The sequence below is a fragment of the Panulirus ornatus genome, chromosome 21 (assembly GCF_036320965.1).
Source record: "Panulirus ornatus isolate Po-2019 chromosome 21, ASM3632096v1, whole genome shotgun sequence".
Taxonomy (NCBI): Eukaryota; Metazoa; Arthropoda; class Malacostraca; order Decapoda; family Palinuridae; genus Panulirus; species Panulirus ornatus.
Genome location: NC_092244.1, coordinates 29,933,441 through 29,959,342, shown reverse-complemented (window position 1 = coordinate 29,959,342; position 25,902 = coordinate 29,933,441). Strand labels below are relative to the sequence as shown.

Genomic DNA, 25,902 nt, shown 5'->3' with positions numbered 1-25,902 from the left:
GTCAAGGCCCACAGCCACCTCCTTTCCCCACAACTAGTTGCTGACGACTCACATTATCAAATGCGTCGGCAAAATCCACCTGATATTTTCACTTAGGATCGTTCCTGGCTCTACAACCACAGCGGGGGTGAAGGGTGAGGCGTGGGGAGTGGGGGAGAGGCGTGGGGTTTTTACCCCTTCCGGGCGTGGGTGGGTTGGGGGGGGGGGGGTACAACCAGCCACCCTTTCTCCACCATAAATATTTGAGGTCGGCCCTGGAGACGACCCCCCTCCTCCTGAACCCAACCTTGAAATTGGATAGTTTTATTTGTGTCATTACGGGTTCAAAGATGGCGGGAGTCTATCGGATTATAGGCTCTCTCATCCTCTTTGTGTTATCACTTTCCTGCTTACGTGGGCCCCAGCTCCCAGGCTCCATCTGCAGAGCAAACGGAGGAAAATGGAGGACTATGTTCGGTGTCTCCAATGTGAACTTGTCTCAGTATCCGTCGACGGGAAAACGTGGAGAGAATGTTGCTCCCTCAGTGTGGCTAAGACCTGACCATTCCCCTCAGCTACAGTGCATTAAAGCAACTGACTTCCAATGAGAAACTATAGTGGAATCTACGCTCAAGTTCTCCTACTGTTACTGTCTTTGGTGATCAGAAAGCAAACAGATGTTAAGCATCGTCGAAGACATACGAAGTTATTCTTGTATTCAAAGCTGGGCCAGCACAACTGGAGGACACAGGTTCGATCCATGGGTGCGGGGGGAGGACATGCTCGTGACGATTGTCATCACAACAGCCGCTTGGAACAGCAACAGTTGAGAGAGAGAGAGAGAGAGAGAGAGAGAGAGAGAGAGAGAGAGAGAGAGAGAGAGAGAGAGCAAAGGCTTTCTCCCACCTCCAGCAACCCGCTGGACAGGAAGCAGGTAGAAAAAATGCCTTGCAGGACAAATGTGCCTGAAGGAAATTTCTTTAGGAAAATTGGAAGGTAGAATGAGCGCGAATATGTCATGCATTCCATCACCAAAGAATGCATTCCTTCACCTTTCGTTATGTAAACCATAACAAGGATAAACATTGAGCTCCAGCCTCGTGATTCACCATGTCTACATTGCTCCTGAGGTGGAAGGATGATACAGTAACTCCTCTTGTTCCCTTTAAGCAGGCGACACGGGTTAGCGTTGGTGCGTTACCGCAAGCCATGTCCAGGGCGAGATCAGTTGTAGAGAAGGTAGTGTAATCTACCGCAACGTTACGATGACTTAATTAAAAGACTTGGTCAATATCAGACTGTGAGAAGTGATGATAAAGTCTGATGCTCAGTATGATATCAGAGCGGCTCTGAATAACGTGTTCTGGGAGCTTATTCTACGCGTCAATAATGACGTTGGTAAAGAAATATTTCGTGCAATCCAGATTAACTCAGTGACCTCAACGTTTTAGACCATGTCCTCTCGTTGGCAGTACTGGTGCGACTGTAAACACATTTTCATTATCGGCGTTGTCGAAGCCTTTAAGTATTATAAAACATTGTATTAACTTGCCTTGGACCCGCCTCTTACTCAGAAGCTTTGTTAAGTAAGTAATGAACCAATCCAGTTGCTCCTTGCTACACTGTTTCCAATTTAAGAATATGCTTATTTAGGTAGGAGGCCAAGAAATGCACCGCATACTGCAAGTGGGCAATATCAACTTAACAAATGGTAATGATATCAGTTAACCCTATAGTCGATTTTAACAGTTAACCCAGTAGTCTTGATGTTAATTAACCCAGTAGTCTTGATGTTAATTAACCCAGTAGTGTTGATGCCAACAGTTAACACTGAAGTCTTGATGCTAACACTTAACAGTAGTCTTGATGTTAACAATTAACCCAGTAGTGTTGATGTTAATAGCTAACCGAGTAGTGTTGATGTTAACAGTTAACACTGCAGTCTTGATGTTAACAGTTAACCATGCAATCCCGATACTGCCCAGGGCCACATCACCTTCCTACATCAGATGACGCAATAAAGAACACTTGTGATGAAACGTGATCCCGACCCCGTCGTAGTCCACCACCATAACACAAAGAGAATCCTCAAAACTGACAAAATGTGTCTCGTATATGAACGTTCAAATGCATAATCAAATACATTTTTTTTTTTTCAGATCATTCGGCTAGAAATATAAATAATTCTCTTATGAAAGATCATGAGTATGCGGAAATGATAAATTAACCTGAAGAAAATACTGTCTCAGTCGGTGTCCAACGGAGGCCCTGTTAGCCATCCCTCAACTTAGGTAAGGCTGGTCAACTGACCCGTATGTCCACCATGCATGATGTCTTCAGGATAACTTCTGAGCGTCTACCGACATTACCACTTACTCTTCCATGAGTGTGTAGCTCCGAGGTGTCTTCTGAGAAGGGATGAAGGTCACGTAAGACGACAGGGGATCGTGTTTTGGCTGTTTCTAGCTTTTTATCCAGTCTCACACGGCCTTGCAACTCATCACTGGTGACACTGATCAAAGATTCCACTCCTCCTGTAGTGGAGGGCATGGGTCTCCTAGTTCATCCTCTCTCTCGCCTTTATTTGATGGAGGATGTTATAGACAGCTCTACACAAGCATGAGGAGTGATGGGGAAAACGATGTAGCTTCATGAGTGATGGGGAAAACGATGTAGCTTCATTCTGAGACAACTTTGCGTCCCCCTCCAAGCCTAGTCATCACAGGGAAGCCAGAGCTGTTCATGTAAGAGGAGTTAGTTAAGCTCCTCCACGTTCACCCGTACACCAAACATTTGAGCTACGACGATACAGGCTAGAGACTCACCGAGGGACTGAAGACTCGGCCAAAACTTTTAGTGTTGGATCGTATTGCTCTATACTGGGGGGGCTCACAAGAAGCCTCCTCCTGTTGCTTCAGTCTTCAACTTTTTTGCTTTACGAGGTGAAGTCGTTTGAATCGTAAGGATGTGGGTACTTCATCAGCTTCGCCTAGTGACTCGTGGGCTTTATAGACCTCGACTGGTTCTTCACAAGCTTCGGCTACTTCTAGAAAAAAAAAAAGTTTGCTTATGCTTTAAAAGCTTTGGTTTGTGCATCAAAAGCTTCAACTAGAACCTCGCAAGCTTCAAGGGCACTTTACAAGCCTTAATTGATGCTTCAAAAGATTCAGCTGGTGCTTCTTAAGATCTGTTCAGTGCTTCAAAACGACTTGAGTGCTTCATAAGCACAAGAACAGCTTCAAAAGCTCCAATTCCTGCTTCATGAATATGAACTGGCAATTCACATACTATGAATGGTACATGTCAACTACTGTTCTGTAAGCTTCAGCTGATCTGTTCTGCAAGCTTTAGCTGATCCTTCCAAAGCTTAAGTTGGTAATACCCCGTGAAGTAACATTAATAATCAACTAACCACTTGTATCAACGGGTCAACTACCCTCTAGTAACGACACCAGTCAATTCTTCCCTCGTAACGACATCAGTTAACTAGCTCCGATTACTGATAGCGATCAAACAGCTTCTAACAAGCAAACTAGTCTACAACATCTAGTGCCAGTACTAGTAAGCTGGGCTTCTAACAAGCAAACTAGTCTACAACATCTAGTGCCAGTACTAGTAAACTGGGCTTCTAACAAGTAAACTAGTCTACATCTAGTACCAGTACTAGTAAACTGGGCTTCTAACAAGTAAACTAGTCTACAACATCTAGTACCAGTACTAGTAAACTGGCTCCTAGTATCGATATCATCCAGCTAGTACCTGTCTCCGATATCAGTCAACTACTTCCAAACACCAAAAGACTTCAACTAGCCATTAGTAATCGCTACCAGTAAATCCTAGTACGACACCTTGTCAAAGTTCCCCTAGTACCAATATCAGGCAGATAATATCATGTACTAATCCTTAATAACGACACAAATGAATAAACTAGCCCCTAGTACCAATACCAGTGAACTAACCCTTAATTACGATACAGGTCAACGAGACCCTAGTATCGGCACCAAGTCGACCCTGGTACCGATATGGGTCAAATACACTCCTCATTTTAAGTCAACTTGTTCTACATAGGTACCAGGTAACTATACTTAACTCCCGCTATGAATACAGAATCCTTTTAACTAGTTTACCTGGTAGTTTAGAGTACTAGTACCCTTGCTAGATTCACAATCCTCGCAGCAGAGGCCAGATCCTATGAGATCTGAAGTTGGCCTTGGAAGTGAGTGGTGCTCATTTCAAACCAAATCTGTAGTGCCACTTCCTCTACATTTACTCTTATCACACAGCGTTCTAAAGTCACTAACACCAGGCGAGGCCTGAGTGAGCCACGCCTTCACACCACTGTGTGACGTGAGCACCCTAACATTATCAGTCCCTCACCCCAGGTCTGGTGCTTATAGATTGCTTATCAACATAAATTTCACGCTAAATCAGCAACGTTCATCGTGACAAGTTCCTCTTAGATTTTTAGGGGGACTTAGAGAACAGGTTAAGCCTGGTGATGCCTGGTGCAGCTAAAACTGACGCGCGTGTGGGGCAGTGGTCATGCCTGATGGTGCACGGTTTGATACACTGCTTCATCCACGTCAACAGAATGTGAAGTGAGTGGAAAATGTGAAGTGAGTGGAAAATGTGAAGTGAGTGGAAAATGTGAAGTGAGTGGAAAATGTGAAGTGAGTGGAAAATGTAAAGTGAGTGGAAAATGTGAAGTGAGTGGAAAATGTGAAGTGAGTGGAAAATGTGAAGTGAGTGGAAAATGTGAAGTGAGTGGAAAGTGTCATTAATCATTCTCGTGTTGATCAGGACTGAAGTACGAGTCTTATATGGAGGAATCATACCAGAAGAGACCATTATTAATCCTTTCAACACGACAATACGACTCTTGAGCACGCCAGCACGACCCTTGAGCACGACAGCACGACCCTAGAGCACGACAGTACGACTCTTGAGCACGACAGCACGATTCTTGAGCACGACAGCACGACCCTAGAGCACGACAGCACGACCCTAGAGCACGACAGCACGACCCTTGAGCACGACAGTACGACTCTTGAGCACGACAGCACGACCCTTGAGCACGACAGTACGACTCTTGAGCACGACAGCACGACCCTTGAGCACGACAGCACGACCCTAGAGCACGACAGTACGACCCTTGAGCACGACAGTACGACTCTTGAGCACGACCTAACCACCATACCCTAGTGTCGTACAGCCGTGCTCGGGGATTGTTAGGTCGTGCTCAGAAGGTTAGAGATGGAAGGTAAGCTCACAGGAGGCCAGAATAACCATCCTCCATGAATGTGATGGGAACAGTGTGCATACTAGCAAACATCTTCGCTACGTACGTACATCTCGAACGACCATTTCTCTTTACCTCACGACACTGGTCAAGAGTCGTTAGTCTTCATAATTCATCCTCACTTTCTCAAATAAGGCATCCAGTGACATTATCAGTTTTCTTCAGTCTGTTTCTGTCTTATCGTATCATTTTAAGATCATCTTGATACAGTACATAAGATCTCTCATAACATTTCCCTTAAATCTTCAACCTCTTGTTTTCTCTTCATTACCTTCGTTCGTCTTTTTTTTTTTCTCGTTTATCAGCGTTATTTTTAGCGACATACAAAACGCATTCTAATCAATAGTACAATGAAAAAAGTCCATTTAACGGAGTAACTTTCATCTGGATGGTAAATGAAAACTTTGTTCAGAATTTGAAACTGCAACTACATTGCCAAATGGCTATACGAACCCAAGTGTAGGTAAAGCTTAGCGACTGATTATACAGTGTCCTGGGCTGCAGCAAACAACATTGTTGACCACTCGACTCTGTGTAGAGGCTATGTCCTTCCTTCCCTCAGTGTCATGTTAGTGGCCACAGCTACACCAACACTGACCATTAAACATCAGTACGAGACAACCAAAGAACAAGCAGGCGTCACTCTCCCTCCTGCTGCAGGCTGGGGCCACCTGCTTGTTATCAACAAGCAGGTGTCACTCTCCCTCCTGCTGGAGGTTGGGGTCACCTGCTTGTTATCAACAAGCAGGCGTCACTCTCCCTCCTGCTGCAGGCTGGGGCCACCTGCTTGTTATCAACAAGCAGGCGTCACTCTCCCTCCTGCTGGAGGCTGGGGCCACCTGCTAGTTATGACGCAACAATATGGTCTGCTGTTGCCTGACAGCAGACGTACGCAGGAACAGCAATGACTCCGGTATATGACATGCATAACATGAAGAGAGAAATCCCGCATGAATCTATATCATACATCAATGCATTTCTAAATTTATATATGGATGATAACTGTCCCTAAATATGTTCTTATTGGAGAATGAAGTCTTGATAGTTTTGTACGAGATCCTAAGAACTTTTGCCAACAAGTCCTTATTACATACATGACCCACAGATAATGTTACAGTATATTGCTCACGTAACAGACACTCATGTCCTTCCTTTATCCACTCATGTCCTTCCTTCATCCACTCATGTCCTTCCTTTATCCACTCATGTCCTTCCTTCATCCACTCATGTCCACTTATCATGGACATGACCATCTCTTCATCATTACGTCATGACGTGGGTCCAGCTCCCCTGCCTCCAAGTTCTGCCTCTGTCTCTTGTAAGACGATGGTCATCCTTCCTCGTCTGCAACAGTGATCACGAGAGACTGACTCGTCAACAAGGGGCTCATGTCACTGTTGGGGAGAGGAGAGGAGAGGGACAGCAGTAGCAGTAGCAGAAGCTGCTCTTGCTCTCAGATGGACTCGCTTATTCCCAGCTGTGTCCAGATGGTCAGGGAGCAGAGTGAGTGAAGCTGCCTGTGACCACAGGATATCAATACAAGTCAGTCTTTCATCTCCTCCAGTAGAGTGTGTGTGTGGCCAGACTAACCAATAATCTACTTGTATGACACAATGAGAAAATAATAACCATTTTCTGACACATTTCTGAAGTCATCTTGTGTATAATAAACATCGTAAAGACTCTATGATACAGACAAAGGGCTTGGGAGCCAACTACACTTCAAAACTTCCAGTCTGTTTCCCACTGACTACGTACGACCTCCGCCCAGTCATCTGTGTGCTTAATCTTGTGCCTGGAGACGTCAGGTCAACCTGTGTATGTATCCCTCAGTCTCCAGCACGACTGAGTGTTGAAGATGACCTGTAATCAGCAAAGACGTGATTCTCTTGTTACTTTTGCTCGCCAATCAGGTTCGTACAGTCTTAGCACAATTCTACAAGAACTTGTTTACTCTCTGCGTAGAGGAGGAGGAGGTACGTCCAGTTAAATCTAAGATCCCCAGTTCAAATCTATAGGTCTAACTTCCTTACTTCATCCGCCGTAGTTTAGCTGTGTACACACAAGATCCCAGTGTGGGAGCCACGACATAAGGTAAACCAACTCCCACAAGGCAATGAGGAATCCTTGCCAACGTAAGAATTAAGTTAGTAGTGTATCATCAACATCATTACCTTGTAGTTGCGTCTACCTTCCTCTATGACGTGTATATTGAACTGATAAATGAGATGACCAAACTAAAGGTTAAGGTTGTTTAGAGATGAGAGGCCAGAAGGCTTCCACAGCCCTACTCATTACGACACAAGAGTTCAATATCCACACAACTCAAGGTGCTGCTGGTGCACCTGCCACACTCAAGGTGCTGCTGGTACACCTGCTACACTCAAGGTGCAGATGTATATCTGGTCAGTACAAAGCTGTGTCAACTTACCTGACGCGTAGCGTTGGTCGCCACAGATGAGCGGTCATCTCTCACTTACCTGTAATATAAGGAGGAGAAATTAGTGTCATTCATAAACTTCAGAGTTTGTACCAGGTTGAACCAAGTGTTCCAACCAAGTCTGGTCATATTAACCAAGTGTTCCAACCAAGTCTCGTCATATTAACCAAGTGTTCCAACCAAGTCTGGTCATATTAACCAAGTGTTCCAACCAAGTCTCATCATATTAACCAAGTGTTCCAACCAAGTCTGGTCATATTAACCAAGTGTTCCAACCAAGTCTCGTCATATTAACCAAGTGTTCCAACCAAGTCTGGTCATATTAACCAAGTGTTCCAACCAAGTCTCGTCATATTAACCAAGTGTTCCAACCAAGTCTCGTCATATTAACCAAGTAATCCAACCAAGTCTCGTCATATTAACCAAGTGTTCCAACCAAGTCTCGTCATATTAACATATTTGGCTGTAGCTACCCCAACGTCCCAGACCCTCACCCACTGCAGCACCACCCACGTCCCAGACCCTCACCCACTGCAGCACCACCCACGTCCCAGACCCTCACCCACTGCAGCATCATCCACGTCCCAGACCCTCACCCACTGCAGCACCACCCACGTCCCAGACCCTCACTCACTGCAACACCACCCACGTCCCAGATCCTCACCCACTGCAGCACTACACACGTCCCAGACCCTCACCCACTGCAGCACCACCCACGTCCCAGACCCTCACCCACTGCAGCACCACCCACGTCCCAGACCCTCACCCACTGCAGCACCACCCACGTCCCAGACCCTCACTCACTGCAGCACCACCCACGTCCCAGACCCTCACCCACTGCAGCACCACCCACGTCCCAGACCCTCACCCACTGCAGCACCACCCACGTCCCAGACCCTCACCCACTGCAGCATCACCCACGTCCCAGACCCTCACCCACTGCAGCACCACCCACGTCCCGAACCCTCACCCACTGCAGCACCACCCACGTCCCAGACCCTCACCCACTGCAGCACTACACACGTCCCAGACCCTAACCCACTGCAGCACCACCCACGTCCCAGACCCTCACCCACTGCAGCACCACCCACGTCCCAGACCCTCACCCACTGCAGCACCACCCACGTCCCAGACCCTCACCCACTGCAACACCACCCACGTCCCAGACCCTCACCCACTGCAGCACTACACACGTCCCAGACCCTCACCCACTGCAGCACCACCCACGTCCCAGACCCTCACCCACTGCAGCACTACACACGTCCCAGACCCTCACCCACTGCAGCACTACACACGTCCCAGACCCTCACCCACTGCAGCACCACCCACGTCCCAGACCCTCACCCACTGCAGCACTACACACGTCCCAGACCCTCACCCACTGCAGCACCACCCACGAACCTCACATGTGCAGACCCTCGTCAAGCCGGGTCAAGAACCTACCACTGGTCTTCAACATCCATCATTTCCGACCAATTTCCTGGAATTTCCACAAGTTGAAGCCAGTTTGTTGCTCTTTCACCTCCTCCACCAGAATGAATTTCTTGGCTTACAAACAAGGAAACTGTCTTCTCTGACTTTATTGGTTTGAAATGCGCTTGAATTATTCTTTTGTCATAGATCTCTATGTCTTTGTTTATCTCTCAAAACAAATCTTTGACTCCATCGATCTTGTGAGAATTTTGCAAACCTTCCGTTCATCTACATGGATGAAGATCTTATTCATAAAAAAGTAATATTTCTCATCAGTGTACCTGTCATTTCTCATCAGTGTAGCCTGTCATTTCTCATCAGTGTACCTGTCATCTCTCATCAGTGTACCTGTCATTTCTCATCAGTGTACCTGCCATTTCTCATCAGTGTAGCCTGTCATCTCTCATCAGTGTACCTGTCATTTCTCATCAGTGTACCTGTCATTTCTCATCAGTGTACCTGTCATTTCTCGTCAGTGTAGCCTGTCATTTCTCATCAGTGTAGCCTGTCATTTCTCATCAGTGTAGCCTGTCATTTCTCATCAGTGTACCTGCCATTTCTCATCAGTGTAGCCTGTTATTTCTCATCAGTGTAGCCTGTTATTTCTCATCAGTGTACCTGTCATCTCTCATCAGTGTACCTGTCATTTCTCATCAGTGTACCTGTCATTCCTCATCAGTGTACCTGTCATTTCTCATCAGTGTACCTGTCATTTCTCATCAGTGTACCTGTCATTTCTCATCAGTGTAGCCTGTCATTTCTCATCAGTGTACCTGTCATTCCTCATCATTGTACCTGTCATTTCTCATCAGTGTAGCCTGTAATTTCTCATCAGTGTAGCCTGTCATTTCTCATCAGTGTACCTGTCATTTCTCATCAGTGTACCTGTCATTCCTCATCAGTGTACCTGTCATTTCTCATCAGTGTACCTGTCATCTTTCATCAGTGTACCTGTCATTCCTCATCATTGTACCTGTCATTTCTCAGTGTAGCCTGTCATTTCTCATCAGTGTACCTGTCATTCCCCATCAGTGTACCTGTCATTCCTCATCAGTGTACCTGTCATTTCTCATCAGTGTACCTGTCATTCCTCATCAGTGTACCTGTCATTTCTCATCAGTGTACCTGTCATCTTTCATCAGTGTACCTGTCATTCCTCATCATTGTACCTGTCATTTCTCAGTGTAGCCTGTCATTTCTCATCAGTGTACCTGTCATTCCCCATCAGTGTACCTGTCATTTCTCATCAGTGTACCTGTCATCTTTCATCAGTGTACCTGTCATTCCTCATCATTGTACCTGTCATTTCTCAGTGTAGCCTGTCATTTCTCATCAGTGTACCTGTCATTCCCCATCAGTGTACCTGTCATTTCTCATCAGTGTACCTGTCATTTCTCATCAGTGTACCTGTCATCTTTCATCAGTGTACCTGTCATTCCTCATCATTGTACCTGTCATTTCTCAGTGTAGCCTGTCATTTCTCATCAGTGTACCTGTCATTCCCATCAGTGTACCTGTCATTCCTCATCAGTGTACCTGTCATTTCTCATCAGTGTACCTGTCATTCCTCATCAGTGTACCTGTCATTTCTCATCAGTGTACCTGTCATCTTTCATCAGTGAACCTGTCATTCCTCATCATTGTACCTGTCATTTCTCAGTGTACCTGTCATTTCTCATCAGTGTACCTGTCATTTCTCTTCAGTGTACCTGTCATGTCTCATCAAGTGTACCTGTGCCTTAACATGTGTATCCTGATGCCTAACATGTGTATCCTGATGCCTAACATGTGTAGCCTGGTGCCTAACATGTGTATCCTGGTGCCTAACATGTGCATCCTGGTGCCTAACATGTGTATCCTGGTGCCTAACATGTGCATCCTGGTGCCTAACAGGTGTATCCTGGTGCCTAACAGGTGCATCCTGTGCCTAACATGTGTAGCCCGGTGCCTAACATGTGCATCCTGGTGCCTAACATGTGTAGCCCGGTGCCTAACATGTGTAGCCCGGTGCCTAACATGTGTATCCTGATGCCTAACATGTGTAGCCCGGTGCCTAACATGTGCATCCTGGTGCCTAACATGTGTAGCCCGGTGCCTAACATGTGTAGCCCGGTGCCTAACATGTGCATCCTGGTGCCTAACATGTGTAGCCCGGTGCCTAACATGTGTAGCCGGTGCCTAACATGTGCATCCTGGTGCCTAACATGTGTAGCCCGGTGCCTAACATGTGTAGCCCGGTGCCTAACATGTGTAGCCCGGTGCCTAACATGTGTAGCCGGTGCCTAACATGTGTATCCTGGTGCCTAACAGGTGCATCCTGTGCCTAACATGTGTATCCTGATGCCTAACATGTGTATCCTGATGCCTAACATGTGTATCCTGGTGCCTAACATGTGTAGCCCGGTGCCTAACATGTGTATCCTGATGCCTAACATGTGTATCCTGATGCCTAACATGTGTATCCTGGTGCCTAACAGGTGCATCCTGGTGCCTAACATGTGTAGCCCGGTGCCTAACATGTGTAGCCCGGTGCCTAACATGTGTATCCTGGTGCCTAACAGGTGCATCCTGGTGCCTAACAGGTGCATCCTGTGCCTAACATGTGTATCCTGATGCCTAACATGTGTATCCTGGTGCCTAACAGGTGCATCCTGTGCCTAACATGTGTATCCTGGTGCCTAACAGGTGCATCCTGTGCCTAACATGTGTAGCCGGTGCCTAACATGTGTAGCCCGGTGCCTAACATGTGTAGCCCGGTGCCTAACATGTGTATCCTGATGCCTAACATGTGTAGCCGGTGCCTAACATGTGTATCCTGGTGCCTAACAGGTGCATCCTGTGCCTAACATGTGTAGCCGGTGCCTAACATGTGTAGCCCGGTGCCTAACATGTGTAGCCGGTGCCTAACATGTGTAGCCCGGTGCCTAACATGTGTAGCCCGGTGCCTAACATGTGTAGCCGGTGCCTAACATGTGTAGCCGGTGCCTAACATGTGTATCCTGATGCCTAACATGTGTAGCCGGTGCCTAACATGTGTAGCCCGGTGCCTAACATGTGTAGCCCGGTGCCTAACATGTGTAGCCCGGTGCCTAACATGTGTAGCCTGGTGCCTAACATGTGTAGCCGGTGCCTAACATGTGTAGCCCGGTGCCTAACATGTGTAGCCCGGTGCCTAACATGTGTATCCTGATGCCTAACATGTGTAGCCGGTGCCTAACATGTGTAGCCGGTGCCTAACATGTGTAGCCCGGTGCCTAACATGTGCATCCTGGTGCCTAACATGTGTAGCCGGTGCCTAACATGTGTATCCTGGTGCCTAACATGTGTAGCCCGGTGCCTAACATGTGTAGCCCGGTGCCTAACATGTGCATCCTGGTGCCTAACAGGTGCATCCTGGTGCCTAACATGTGTATCCTGATGCCTAACATGTGTAGCCGGTGCCTAACATGTGTATCCTGATGCCTAACATGTGTATCCTGATGCCTAACATGTGTATCCTGATGCCTAACATGTGTATCCTGGTGCCTAACAGGTGCATCCTGGTGCCTAACAGGTGCATCCTGTGCCTAACAGGTGCATCCTGTGCCTAACATGTGTATCCTGATGCCTAACATGTGTATCCTGGTGCCTAACAGGTGCATCCTGGTGCCTAACATGTGTAGCCCGGTGCCTAACATGTGTAGCCCGGTGCCTAACATGTGTAGCCTGGTGCCTAACAGGTGCATCCTGGTGCCTAACAGGTGCATCCTGGTGCCTAACATGTGTATCCTGGTGCCTAACATGTGTAGCCCGGTGCCTAACATGTGTAGCCCGGTGCCTAACATGTGTATCCTGGTGCCTAACAGGTGTAGCCTGGTGCCTAACAGGTGCATCCTGGTGCCTAACAGGTGCATCCTGGTGCCTAACATGTGTAGCCCGGTGCCTAACATGTGTAGCCCGGTGCCTAACATGTGTATCCTGGTGCCTAACATGTGTAGCCCGGTGCCTAACATGTGTAGCCTGGTGCCTAACAGGTGCATCCTGGTGCCTAACATGTGTATCCTGGTGCCTAACAGGTGTAGCCTGGTGCCTAACATGTGTATCCTGATGCCTAACATGTGTAGCCCGGTGCCTAACATGTGTATCCTGATGCCTAACATGTGTAGCCCGGTGCCTAACATGTGTATCCTGGTGCCTAACATGTGTATCCTGGTGCCTAACATGTGTATCCTGGTGCCTAACAGGTGCATCCTGGTGCCTAACAGGTGCATCCTGTGCCTAACATGTGTATCCTGGTGCCTAACAGGTGCATCCTGGTGCCTAACATGTGTATCCTGATGCCTAACATGTGTATCCTGGTGCCTAACAGGTGCATCCTGTGCCTAACATGTGTATCCTGATGCCTAACATGTGTATCCTGATGCCTAACATGTGTAGCCCGGTGCCTAACATGTGTATCCTGATGCCTAACATGTGTATCCTGATGCCTAACATGTGTAGCCCGGTGCCTAACATGTGCATCCTGGTGCCTAACAGGTGCATCCTGGTGCCTAACATGTGTATCCTGGTGCCTAACAGGTGCATCCTGTGCCTAACATGTGTAGCCCGGTGCCTAACATGTGTATCCTGGTGCCTAACATGTGCATCCTGGTGCCTAACAGGTGCATCCTGTGCCTAACATGTGTAGCCGGTGCCTAACATGTGTAGCCCGGTGCCTAACATGTGCATCCTGGTGCCTAACATGTGTATCCTGATGCCTAACATGTGTATCCTGATGCCTAACATGTGTATCCTGATGCCTAACATGTGTATCCTGATGCCTAACATGTGTAGCCCGGTGCCTAACATGTGCATCCTGGTGCCTAACAGGTGTAGCCTGGTGCCTAACAGGTGCATCCTGGTGCCTAACATGTGTAGCCTGGTGCCTAACATGTGTAGCCCGGTGCCTAACAGGTGCATCCTGGTGCCTAACAGGTGCATCCTGTGCCTAACATGTGTATCCTGGTGCCTAACAGGTGCATCCTGGTGCCTAACAGGTGCATCCTGGTGCCTAACAGGTGCATCCTGGTGCCTAACATGTGTATCCTGATGCCTAACATGTGCATCCTGGTGGCTAACAGGTGTAGCCTGGTGCCTAACATGTGTAGCCCGTGCCTAACAGGTGTAGCCTGGTGCCTAACATGTGTAGCCCGTGCCTAACAGGTGTAGCCTGGTGCCTAACATGTGTAGCCTGTTGCCTAAACATGCGTACACTGGTGCCTAACATGTGTAGCCCGGTGCCTAACATGTGTAGCCCGGTGCCTAACATGTGTAGCCCAGTGCCTAACATGTGTAGCCTGGTGCCTAACATGTGTAGCCCGGTGCCTAGCATGTGGAGGACAACAGCACATGATATGAAGTGGAACGCGAAAGTAAATATGGGGAGGAACCTTCAGTGTTAAATCATCAATTGCACGAGACTCACATCTCTCTGTAATGTGTACAACTGTACTCGGGTACATGACTGTATCTGGAGACACGAGAGGAAATCGTGTACAACTGTACTCGGGTACATGACTGTATCTGGAGACACGAGAGGAAATCCCTTATAACGTACACACAAGTACAACACCACTCAGGGAAATAACACAGCAAAGCTGGGGACGTAAGGTCGTAACTCTGCCTTTGTTACCAAACCGAATAAACCATGTGGCCCTAATGTATACTGCAACAAAGGCGTTATTCCCGTACAATAGCCATTTGTAAATGAGCCATCAAGCAGGAGCAGCTAATGGTTATCTATACAAACGAGCAGAACAGACGGACGACTGGAATCAAATCAGGAACAAACGCTTGGCCAGTTGCTCGCCTGACTGACAATTATATACATTTGGCCAACTAGACAATGGCTGAATGCTTCGATGAATATCAACTGACTTTATATTTCTCCCTTGTGTCTCCCCTGATGATGTGATTATTACACGAAAGTGCACTTGGGAACTGATCGTGTTTCATTTTCCCCGTGGACTCATATGAATTTATATATATATATATATATATATATATATATATATATATATATATATATATATATATATATATTTTTTTTTTTTTTTTCTTTTCTTTCTTTTAAACTATTCGCCATTTCCCGCGTTAGCGAGGTAGCGTTAAGAACAGAGAACTGGGCCTTCGTGGAATATTCTCACCTGGCCCCCCCCTCCGTTCCTTCTTTTGGAAAATTAAAAAAAAAAAAAAAACGAGAGGGGAGGATTTCCAGCCTCCCGCTCCCTCCTCCTTTAGTCGCCTTCTACGACACGCAGGGAATACGTGGGAAGTATTCTAAATCCCCTATCCCCAGGGATAATATATATATATATATATATATATATATATATATATATATATATATATATATATATATATATATATATACATATGGGAGGGCAAAACTGGGTGTGTTTGAAGGTATAGTAGTCCCAACAAATATCATGATACGGATGCGAAGGAGGAGAATGGATGTGTTGGAAATAAAATGTCGGAGGACAATATGTGGGGTGAGTAGGTTTGATCGCGTAAGTAATCAAAGGGTAAGAGAGAAATGTGGAAATGATAAGAGTATGCTTGAGAGAGCTGAAGAGAGTGTGCTGAAATTATTTGGATGTAAGGAGAGAATGAGTGATGAAAGGTTGACAAAGAGGATATATGTGTCAGAGGCGGAGGGAACAAGGGAAGTGGGAGACCAAATTGGAGATGAAAAGATGGGGTGAAAAAGATTTTGAGCGATCGGGGCTTGACCATACAAGAGGGTGAGAGGCGTGCAAGAAATAGAATGAATTGGAACGATGTGGTATACAAAGCAAAAAGTAACTGACTTCTATAAAAGTATGAAGGCAAGGAACATCAATTTATGTGAACATGTACGACTTCAGATGGCGTAGTTCCTTTATGCATAAGAAAAGTCTCAGAGTGAAGCTGTAAGTTTGATGACCCATGGACCCAGCAGAACCCGATTAAATGGTATGCCGTTAACCAAATGAAAAGTGGAAGAGTTAAACTTTAAGTTTGATGACCCGTGGATCCTGGAAACCTCGATTGAAATGGTCTGGCGTAAGCCAGAGGCAAAGTCCCAGAATGTAGCTCTAAGTTTGACGACCGTGAGGCTCCGCAAAACCCTATTACAATTGTGTGACGTTAGCCAAAATAAAAATCCCAGATTGACGCTTTACGTCTGATGACCTGTGACCCAGACTCAAGGGCTCCTACCCCTAGTTTACCTCTGCCTACTCCAGCAGGGCGCTCGCTGCCCTGGACCCCATATAAACAACACAAAATGATGACCTGTGACCCAGACTCAAGGGCTCCTACCCCTAGTTTACCTCTACCTACTCCAGCAGGGCGCTCGCTGCCCTGGACCCCATATAAACTACACAAAATGGAGCGATCACTTACCTTAGCGAGGTGATTATAGAGCTTCAGTGGAAGTGTTGGTCAGCCAGGGGCAATTTGCTGTTGAAGAGCTGATGATGACTATGGCTGCTCGATACATCCAGTTTGGCTCATTTTGTCAGTTTCTTCAGTTCAATCTGGGAAGGAAAGTCATTTTCTTACCGTCCCTCCATCACTTGGTAAGTATTGATATAATCACATGCCAAATTAACTTTCATTAATTTCATGGTAGGGAATCTCCAGTCTTTTCAAAGTTCACCTCACAATGATGTATCATGAACTCACAAACGTATGAGAACATACACAGTGGTTTGAGAAGTGGCGTTAACCTTAAACCACTGGAACAAGTGCACACACAACAAAGTTGCAACATTTCCACATATCACGCAGTAAAAAGAAAAAAAAAATCACATAATCCAAAAAATATCACATAATCCAAGTTCATGAAGCACTGAGGGTTTGCCTCCATACAAGTAAATGTTTCTTGATAATTTCTTCATAAGGGTTTTCTATGATGTATTCATTAACACCAGAAGTTCAAGTATTGCACTGCACCATTACGAGAACGGATATTCGCCACACCGATCTTCAAGGATATTGATCATAACGAGAAGAGATATTCCCCACACCGATCTTCAACGATATTGATCGATAAATCATGAACACTGGAGGAGCCACCTTCACACTCACTGAACTATTTCGCGCCACTGATTTAAGCAAATCAACGTCAACAGAAATGTGCGCATGCGCCACTTCAGGCCGAGCATGCGCAAGAGGTACAAGTTACACTGAGCATGCGCGGTGGGATGAATCTTACACTGAGCATGCGCGATGGGTTTAACTCAATCTGAGCATGCGCGAGGAGTGAATCTTACTCTGAGCATGCGCGAAAGAAACATTTTCGGAGAATTTGCGTAAAAGTAGATTTCTTCCAGCATAAATCTATATATAATTAGGCTTACTTTTAAAATCTAAAAAGAAATTAGTCATAAGATTCCCTTAAGACATCACAAAATAATAGTGTACAATACAGTAACTGGTGAAGTACTACAGCAAGAATAATGTACAATACAGTAACTGGTGAAGTACTACAGCAAGAATAATGTACAATACAGTAACTGGTGAAGTACTACAGCAAGAATAATGTGCAATACAGTAACTGGTGAAGTACTACAGCAAGAATAATGTATAATACAGTAACTGGTGAAGTACTACAGCAAGAATAATGTACAATACAGTAACTGGTGAAGTACTACAGCAAGAATAATGTGCAATACAGTAACTGGTGAAGTACTACAGCAAGAATAATGTATAATACAGTAACTGGTGAAGTACTACAGCAAGAATAATGTATAATACAGTAACTGGTGAAGTACTACAGCAAGAATAATGTATAATACAGTAACTGGTGAAGTACTACAGCAAGAATAATGTATAATACAGTAACTGGTGAAGTACTACAGCAAGAATAATGTACAATACAGTAACTGGTGAAGTACTACAGCAAGAATAATGTATAATACAGTAACTGGTGAAGTACTACAGCAAGAATAATGTACAATACAGTAACTGGTGAAGTACTACAGCAAGAATAATGTACAATACAGTAACTGGTGAAGTACTACAGCAAGAATAATGTATAATACAGTAACTGGTGAAGTACTACAGCAAGAATAATGTACAATACAGTAACTGGTGAAGTACTACAGCAAGAATAATGTACAATACAGTAACTGGTGAAGTACTACAGCAAGAATAATGTACAATACAGTAACTGGTGAAGTACTACAGCAAGAATAATGTACAATACAGTAACTGGTGAAGTACTACAGCAAGAAATCCTCTTTTGCGCAGACTCGGCCAAACTTTCACTTTCGCGCATGCTCAGACTAAGCTTCACCTCCCGCGCATGCTCAGACTAAGCTTCACCTCCCGCGCATGCTCAGACTAAGCTTCACCTCCCGCGCACGCTCAGACTAAGCTTCACCTCCCGCGCATGCTCAGACTAAGCTTCACCTCCCGCGCAAGTTTGGTCCAAACTTTTCTTCAGCGCATGTTCACAGTAAGTCTTACAAACAATGAAAACTGATGTGTTTGTAAGACATTTCGTTTCAAATGCTCACGATTCTTCACAATCAACACTCACGCAAATGACCTTTGTAAAAGAAGAAACAAAAATCACTCAACTTGTTTTTCATGTTTTTCGTAAGATTAAGTAAAAGGCAATGTTTCTTTCATGCAATAATACAGCTTTAGATTAAGTCACCAGCTTCTACAGTTTCTCACCCGAACCAGCCACCAGCGCTGTATAATCAGTTAGTAGACAAAGGCGGACGTCAAGACATATGACAGGTTATGTGAGGTCATCACGTCGTTACACAACTGGATGCAGATGGGCAAGTTGCAGTATTGTCTTCTGCTTGTTACATATACGACGTGTGACGCACATGACATGAGATAATAATCATCGTCATACATGAATATAGATAGATAGATAGATAGATATGAGAGGGTGAAATGATCAGGTTTGAAGGTGTAGAAGTGCCAACAAATATCATGATATGGATGCGAAGGGGGAGGAGGTTGGATGTGTTAGAAATGAGATGTTTGAGGACAATGTGTGGTGTGAGGTGGTTTGATCGAATAAGTAGTGAAAGGGTAAGAGGATAAGAGAGAATGTGTCACAAGGTTTGCTGAAGGTTTGGACAAAAAGAGAGAGTGAGTGAGGAAAGTTGACATAAAGGATTTATGTGTCTGAAGTGAAGGAAACGTGGAAAACAGGGAGACCAAATTGAAGATGAAAGGATGGAGTGAAAAAGATATTGAGTTATTGGGGCCTGAACATGCAGGAGGGTGAGAGCCTTAGACGGAATAAAGTGAGTTGGAATGATGTGGTATATCGGGGTCGACGTGCTTTCAACGAATTGAATCAGGGGATGTGAAGCGTTCGGGGCAAACCATGGAAAGTTCTGTAGGGCCTGGATGTAGATCGGGAGCTGTGGTTTCGGTGCAATACACATGACAGCTAGAGAATGGATGTGAGCGGATGTGGCCTTTCTTCGTCTATTTCTGGCGCTACCTCACTAACGCGATCGTGTATGGAAAAAAATTGCGTGTGTGTGTGTGTGTGTGTGTGTGTGTGTGTGTGTGTGTGTGTGTGTGTGGTGAACATTCTGCTCCAGAATGGAAGGCATGACTAGTAAGAGAAAGCCTCGTGGGCCAATCCTCTTCACTGAGCCATTCTACATTCTGAATCCTCTGTAATCCCCTGATGTCCCTCCAGATCCCAACCCTCTAACGTTTTCCCAGAGAAATGAACATCACAGACGGCCATCGACCACGTCTGGCAGGGAGCTGAGGGGACCTGAGAATGCCATTAAGTTGGCAGTGTTGTGCAGACGACCAGATCGACCAGGCTCATCCTCACATGACGTCATGAGGTCCACATTGTGTTCATCTTGTTCATGATATTGATGTTATTCATGATCAATGATCAACATGAATCATGAAATATGTTTTTCGGGTCAAAGTTGTTCCTTCGCAGCAGTGAGTCAGTGTGGATGGCTCGAGTCTTGAAGTTTTATCGGTCATGGCGACTGTACCAGACTCCAGCTATCATGGTATTCCATGGAGAAGATAAACACCCAACTGTCTATGGCAGAGTGAACCTCCTACTGACGGAGGAGGAGGAGGAGGAGGAGGAGGACGGAGGACATGGACCACTCCTGCAGGAGGAGACGTCGGGCGGGCGGGCTTCCTCCAATACCGTAATGTGCGGCCATGAGCCAGGCAATAATGTGTTTATTCTCAACATCCAAAGCTGTTCAGGGTGCACTATGGACGCCATGTGTCTCACAGAATGTCTATCAACTGTATGGTAAACAAGATTTGTCCTGCCGTGTGTACTGAGACTTACACTAACCAAGTATCTTGCTAGGTAAGGATGGCAGGAGTTTTTCTGACATTTTTACACAGAAGCAGAATGGGTATAGCGCTTCCTGTAGCTGGTGCAGAAAAACACCATCTAGCGGCGACTCAAGCATGAGCAGATGGTGATGCCATCTGTGAAGAATGTATCTTTTGAAAATACATTCTTACAATTTATAGCAAAATGCGATCACGTCCAGGCTAGCCAGAGCCAGTTTAAGAAGGTCGACGTGTCATGGCAAGATAATGAAGCAGACGTGAGTAGTGTAATAATTACGAGGGACGAGTTTCACCTGAACGACCTAACTATAGTTACTACGGGAAAGAAATTTTCAGTTAGAGACAATTACTGTACAGTGGAGGAACTTATGATTGGTATCTGGGAATCTTGGTTATATATCAAAAATAAGGAATTATTCCAAACAATTGTACAGTTCCAAGGTACACTCTATAGTAGAATGACAATAATAAAGTGGTTCGTGGTGTCTCGCTTATTGTAAACACAAATCTTAATACTGTGCTGGAAAACAATGTTGTTAGTGGTGATAATACATCGACTCTGTATAAAGGTAGACGAAAGACTGAATGACCAGTTGGCAGAAATTTGTACGGGACACGATACGATTATACTGGAAGATGTTAATAACCTCAGCGTCTGAATATCGAGAATTGCTTTCTGACATCTGTGGTCGTGGGTTCGACCTAAACCTGCTCTGACGGAGTGGTCGTGGTGCTCTGGATGTGGACCGTTTGGTTGACCACTTCACATCACAAAACGATAACGTGAGGTCTGAAACATCCTCCCTCCCTCCCACCATCGAACCATCAGCGAGGGAGCGTTTCAACCACCACCTGTGGTGTACAGTGGCATGTCTCAAGTGGAGGTCTGCCAGGGAATGAGAGGAGAGTGGCAGGCTTGTGGCAGGAATTCAAGTCAAGTCTGTAGAGCTAGGAAGACAGTTGGTGAACACTCACAAAACTCTGATGGTGGTGACACAGGCAGAGCCTCCTCCTCCTCCTCCGCCTCCTCCTCTGACAGACACCAGCTCACAGTAGGTGCCACTCGACCTACAACATATGTAACTCACACTTAGGTAAAACACAGACTCCATAGCTATGTAATATTTCCTGTTTATTAAGCGTCTGACTGATGAAGAGTCCACCATCTTCATACTGTAGAACATACGAAATAATCCTTCTACCCTGGATGATATCCTCCATAGAAAGGACGTGGTGGAGGGTCGTGACCCCTGTTCCAGGTCGTGGTGAGGTCGTGACCCCTGCTTCCAGGTCGTGGTGGGGTTCGTGACCCCTGCTCCAGGTCGTGTGAGGGTCGTGACCCCTGTTCCAGGTCGTGGTGGGGGTCGTGACCCCTCCTCAGGTCGTGGTGAGGGTCGTGACCCCTGCTCCAGGTCGTTGGTGGGGGTCGTGACCCCTGTTCCAGGTCGTGGTGGTGGTCGTGACCCCTCCTCCAGGTGTGGTGAGGGTCGTGACCCCTGCCTCCAGGTCGTGGTAGGGTCGTGACCCCTGTCCAGGTCGTGGTGGGGGTCGTGACCCCTGTTCCAGGTCGTGGTGAGGGTCGTGACCCCTGATCCAGGTCGTGGTGAGGGTCCGTGACCCCCTCCTCCAGGTCCGTGGTGGGGGTCATGACCCCTGCTCCAGGTCGAGGTGGGGGTCGTGACCCTCATCCAGGTCGTGGTGAGGTCGTGACCCCTGCTCCAGGTCGAGGTGAGGGGTCGTGACCCCTGCTCCAGGTTCGTGGTGGGGGTCGTGGACCCTGCTCCAGGTCGAGGTGAGGGGTCGTGACCCCTCCTCCAGGTCGTGGTGAGGTCGTGACCCCTGCTCAGGTCGTGGTGGTGGTCGTGACCCCTGCTCCAGTCGTGGTGGGGGTCGTGACCCCTGCTCCAGGTCGTGTGAGGGTCGTGACCCCTCCTCCAGGTCGTGGTAGGGTCGTGACCCCTGTTCCAGGTCGTGGTGAGGGTCGTGACCCCTCTCCAGGTCGTGGTGTGGGTCGTGACCCCTCCTCCAGGTCCGTGGTGGGGGTCGTGAACCCCCTCCTCCAGGTCGTGGTAGGGTCGTGACCCCTCTCCAGGTCGTGGTGGGGGTCGTGACCCTCATCCAGGTCGTGGTGGGGGTCGTGACCCCTGTTCCAGGTCGTGGTGGTGGTCGTGACCCCTCTCCAGGTCGTGGTTGGGGGTCGTGACCCCTTGCTCCAGGTCGTGGTGGGGGTCATGACCCCTGCTCCAGGTCGTGGTGGGGGTCGTGACCCCTCCTCCAGGTCGTGGTGGGGGTCATGACCCCTGCTCCAGTCGTGGTGAGGGTCGTGACCCCTGTTCCAGGTCGTGGTGAGGGTCGTGACCCCTGTCCAGGTCGTGGTGAGGGTCGTGACCCCTGCTCCAGGTCGAGGTGGGGGTCGTGACCTGCTCCAGGTCGTGGTTGAGGGTCGTGACCCCTGCTCCAGGTCGTGTGAGGGTCGTGACCCCTGTTCCAGGTCGTGGTGAGGGTCGTGACCCCTGCTCCAGGTCGTTGGTGAGGGTCGTGACCCCTGTCCAGGTCGTGGTGGGGGTCGTGACCCCTGTCCAGGTCGTGGTGAGGGTCGTGACCCCTGCCTCCAGGTCGTGGTAGGGTCGTGACCCCTCCTCCAGGTGTGGTGAGGGTCGTGACCCCTGTCCAGGTCGTGGTGAGGGTCGTGACCCCTCTCCAGGTCGTGGTGGGGGTCATGACCCCTGCTCCAGGTCGTTGGTGAGGGTCGTGACCCCTGCTCCAGGTCGAGGTGAGGGGTCGTGACCCCTGCTCCAGGTCGAGGTGGGGGTCGTGACCCCTGTTCCAGGTCGTGGTGGTGGTCGTGACCCCTGCTCCAGGTCGTGTGAGGGTCGTGACCCCTGCCTCCAGGTCGTGGTGGAGGGTCGTGACCCCTCTCCAGGTCGTGGTTGAGGGTCGTGACCCCTGTCCAGGTCGTGGTGGTGGTCGTGACCCCTCCTCCAGGTCGAGGTGAGGGGTCGTGACCCCTCCTCCAGGTGTGGTGAGGGTCGTGACCCCTGCTCCAGGTCGAGGTGAGGGGTCGTGACCCCTGCTCAGGTCGTGGTGAGGGTCGTGACCCCTGCTTCCAGGTCGTGGTGGGGGTCGTGACCCCTCCTCCAGGTCGTGGTGAGGGTCGTGACCCCTGCTCCAGGTCCGTGGTGAGGGTCGTGACCCCTGTTCCAGGTCGTGGTGGAGGGTCGTGACCCCTGTCCAGGTCGTGGTGGGGGTCATGACCCCTGCTCCAGGTCGTTGGTGAGGGTCGTGACCCCTGTCCAGGTCGTGGTGGGGGTCATGACCCCTGCTCCAGGTCGAGGTGAGGGGTCGTGACCCCTGTCCAGGTCGTGGTGAGGGTCGTGACCCCTGCTCCAGGTCGAGGTGAGGGGTCGTGACCCCTGTTCCAGGTCGTGGTGGGGGTCATGACCCCTGCTCCAGGTCGAGGTGAGGGGTCGTGACCCCTGCTCCAGGTCCGTGGTGAGGGTCGTGGACCCTGCTCCAGGTCGTGGTGAGGGTCCGTGACCCCCTCCTCCAGGTGTGGTGAGGGTCGTGACCCCTGCTCCAGGTCGAGGTGAGGGGTCGTGACCCCTGTCCAGGTCGTGGTGGGGGTCATGACCCCTGCTCCAGGTCGTGTGAGGGTCGTGACCCCTGTCCAGGTCGTGGTGGAGGGTCGTGACCCCTGCTCCAGGTCGAGGTGAGGGGTCGTGACCCCTGTTCCAGGTCGTGGTGAGGGTCGTGACCCCTGTTCCAGGTCGTGGTGGGGGTCATGACCCCTGCTCCAGGTCGTTGGTGAGGGTCGTGACCCCTGTCCAGGTCGTGGTGGGGGTCATGACCCCTGCTCCAGGTCGTGTGAGGGTCGTGACCCCTGTTCCAGGTCGTGGTGGAGGGTCGTGACCCCTGTCCAGGTCGTGGTGGGGGTCATGACCCCTGCTCCAGGTCGTGTGAGGGTCGTGACCCCTGCTCCAGGTTCGTGGTGGGGGTCGTGAACCCTGCTCCAGGTCGAGGTGAGGGGTCGTGACCCCTGTCCAGGTCGTGGTGGGGGTCATGACCCCTGCTCCAGGTCGAGGTGAGGGGTCGTGACCCCTGTTCCAGGTCGTGGTGGGGGTCATGACCCCTGCTCCAGGTCGTGTGAGGGTCGTGACCCCTGCTCCAGGTCCGTGGTGAGGGTCGTTGACCCCTGCTCCAGGTCGTGTGAGGGTCGTGACCCCTGCTCCAGGTCCGTGGTGAGGGTCGTTGACCCCTGCTCCAGGTCCGTGGTGAGGGTCGTGACCCCTGTCCAGGTCGTGGTGGAGGGTCGTGACCCCTGCTCCAGGTCGTGTGAGGGTCGTGACCCCTGCTCCAGGTCGAGGTGAGGGGTCGTGACCCCTGCTCCAGGTCGTGTGAGGGTCGTGACCCCTCCTCCAGGTGTGGTGGGGGTCGTGAACCCTGCTCCAGGTCCGTGGTGAGGGTCGTGACCCCTGCTCCAGGTCGAGGTGGGGGTCGTGACCCCTGCTCCAGGTCGAGGTGGGGGTCGTGACCCCTGCTCCAGGTCGAGGTGGGGTCGTGACCCCTGCTCCAGGTCGTGGTGAGGGTCGTGACCCCTGCTCCAGGTCGTGGTGGGGTCGTGACCCCTCCTCCAGGTCGTGGTGGGGGTCGTGACCCCTGCTCCAGGTCGTGGTGGGGTCGTGACCCCTCCTCCAGGTCGTGGTGAGGGTCGTGACCCCTGCCTCCAGGTCGTGGTGGGGGTCGTGACCCCTGCTCCAGGTCGTGGTGAGGGTCGTGACCCCTGCTCCAGGTCGTGGTGAGGGTCGTGACCCCTGCTCCAGGTCGTGGTGAGGGTCGTGACCCCTGCTCCAGGTCGTGGTGGGGTCGTGACCCCTCCTCCAGGTCGTGGTGAGGGTCGTGACCCCTCCTCCAGGTCGTGGTGGGGGTCGTGACCCCTCCTCCAGGTCGTGGTGAGGGTCGTGACCCCTCCTCCAGGTCGTGGTGAGGGTCGTGACCCCTCCTCCAGGTCGTGGTGAGGGTCGTGACCCCTCTCCAGGTCGTGGTGAGGGTCGTGACCCCTCCTCCAGGTCGTGGTGAGGGTCGTGACCCCTGCCTCCAGGTCGTGGTGAGGGTCGTGACCCCTGCTCCAGGTCGTGGTGAGGGTCGTGACCCCTGCTCCAGGTCGTGGTGAGGGTCGTGACCCCTCTCCAGGTCGTGGTGAGGGTCGTGACCCCTCCTCCAGGTCGTGGTGAGGGTCGTGACCCCTCCTCCAGGTCGTGGTGAGGGTCGTGACCCCTCCTCCAGGTCGTGGTGAGGGTCGTGACCCCTGCTCCAGGTCGTGGTGAGGGTCGTGACCCCTCCTCCAGGTCGTGGTGAGGGTCGTGACCCCTCCTCCAGGTCG

The 25,902-nt window shown here is 49.2% G+C and overlaps 1 protein-coding gene across 2 annotated transcripts in view; it reads right to left on the bottom strand.

Annotated features, from left to right (window-relative positions):
- LOC139756436 (chitinase-3-like protein 2) overlaps positions 1 to 25,902 on the bottom strand; it is a 213,358-nt gene that overhangs the window by 113,159 nt on the left and 74,297 nt on the right. Inside the window, exon 2 of one of the 2 annotated variants that reach the window (XM_071675876.1) lies at positions 16,599 to 16,732. The gene's annotated coding sequence lies outside the window, so the exon portion shown is untranslated. Of the gene's footprint in view, positions 1 to 16,598; positions 17,317 to 25,902 lie in introns of those variants that run through there. The other variant, XM_071675877.1, reaches the window with a different exon arrangement.